Consider the following 2,304-nt stretch of genomic DNA (forward strand, 5'->3'; position numbering starts at 1 on the left):
TGTGTTAGAGGTTCATGCACCGGGAACAAAGCTAATATAACCGTGTCAAATACAAAATCAAACCCTCTTTACAAGATTTACAGTATGTCATCTTTTCAACACAGAGCAGCCAGAGCATCAACATAAAAAATGAAGTAACTAGACATTTTTTAATCAATGCTAAAAAGTAAGTGACTGAACCATGTTGGTGTCTAAATTGTAGCTAAAATCTTGGTAGGGGTCAAAATGACCCCTACTAGGAATAATGTCAATATTGTGGACCCCAATGCCATTGATGAGGTGAAAAGATACAAGAAATTCAAGCAAAATTAATTCAGTACATTTATTTATTTTTTCAAATGAGTCATTGCACATTTACTTAAATGCAGAGTTATACTCAATGTAAAGCTTTAGAAAAAACAATCTCAGTCATCTCTGATGTGATTGTGGTTGCTTTATGTGAAACCTTTCAAAAATAAAATACATTAGATGAGAACAAAACCCACTCTAAGAGGTGTCTTTTGACAGATCTGTAATTTAAACAGCAAAAAACAGGGCAGCATAACTGGTCATGTTAAAGATTTAGATCATTCATTCATTTATATTTAGGTAGTGTAACTTTTCAAAATAACATACATTTCCCTTTGCCCGTGTAAACAAAGTGTTTTTTTTTTAACCCCTCTCTTTAAACATTGTAGACTTTGATGTACTGCACTATCATTAAGAGCATAAATTTCCACCAATCTGTTAGCACCTGAATTATCCTAAACCCAGATTTTGAGCTGCAGCTTTCTCTGTGCATCAAACAATCATGTTTCCAGTTCTTCCTTTTGGAAATAGTTTGAAAGGTTTGTAATAACTTTTAAATTTGAAAAATAAGTTGCTGTACACAATACTAGAAACAACATGCTTTTTTCTTATATAGTGTTTAGTCCCGAGTTGAATATTTCCTAGTTTCAAGCAACATCCTTTTTTCTGAGGCACGCAGTCATCAAGGAATAATTCATGGAGCTCTGTGCCCATGGAACTATCTGTGTCTGCTGCAGTGGCGGCCGGCCCATAGGGGGCGCTGGGGCACCGCCCTCCCTGATAAGAAAAGTGAAACGTAAAATATACAAATTAACTCATAAATGTCAGTTTTACTCTCTAGAGTGTGTACCTATAAGCAAAACAAATTATATAAACTACATTTCCCAACCTACTGTCATTTATTTGTGGATTTCCACAGACAGACTCCTACCGTCTATGTCTTGGGGATGATCAGACTGCCCCACATGTGCAGAGAATCTGCCATCATGGGGACTTGTCATCTTCAGTCTGGCGGCGTCTTTGCTGGGTTCAAACCCGAGGCAACGCTCAGTAAGCGGTTAAAACGCCAGAGTTGTTGGAATGCGGAAGTGACGTCACAAACACGTGACTCGCTAAATGTTTGTCAGATTACCGGTATTATTATTATTATTTTTTTTAATGTTTAAAAGTTTGGTGTAATTGAATAAGTCAATGAATCTGTGTAAAGGAATTAAGTTGTAAAAATTATTTGTTTTTGTATATCAATTGTTTGTGGAGGTAATATAGACAAAACGGATTTATGAGAAGAAATCAGAAATAAGAGAGCCTGAGGGGAGGGGCTTAAACTATTTAATGAGGGCTGTGGGAAGAAGAGCGGCCATTTTTGTTTTCTGTTTCTTTGTTACATTGCTGGTAACATGAGGGAGGCTGAGGCCTAGAGTATCTTGTATATGTTTAGTTTCATTTGCACCCTGTTTTGAGTTTTTGAGCACAATAAATCACCAACACCGGTAACCCGACTGAGAGTGGATTCTTGGAGGCCAAAGAAGCCCGTCACAGTGATCAAAATCATCACTGTTACTGTTATTATATAGTATTATATAGTCCAATTGTTTATTTGAATTCTTATTCTGGATTAGTTGGAGACATACACTAGGCTATATCAGCCCTACCAAAAAGATTTTCCACCAGCCGCAACTGGTCTGCTGTTCTTTTCCTTGGCAGAATTAACACAGGCGTTGTGCTTGTTGCTCTGCAGATGATTCCATATCTTCATAAGTTCGTCAGGATGGAACTGATGGGACGTTATCAGGTGGCTGTACTTACAACTGGAATAAGAGACGCGCCAATGGTTGAAGAGGAACTCATTGGGAGGGGGTGTTGGGTCAATGCGTAACTTTGCCAGGCAGATTCCTACATAAACATCCTCCAGGTGCAGTCTGCGTATGCTAAGTGAGGCCTGATAGATCAATTCGGCCAGGTCCCCTGAGAACACATACCCTGTGCCTGAGCAAAATATGGGGTAGCGCTCGCTTG

Source organism: Cyprinodon variegatus, unplaced genomic scaffold (assembly GCF_000732505.1).
Source record: "Cyprinodon variegatus isolate N-32 unplaced genomic scaffold, C_variegatus-1.0 Scaffold1185, whole genome shotgun sequence".
NCBI lineage: Eukaryota > Metazoa > Chordata > Actinopteri > Cyprinodontiformes > Cyprinodontidae > Cyprinodon > Cyprinodon variegatus.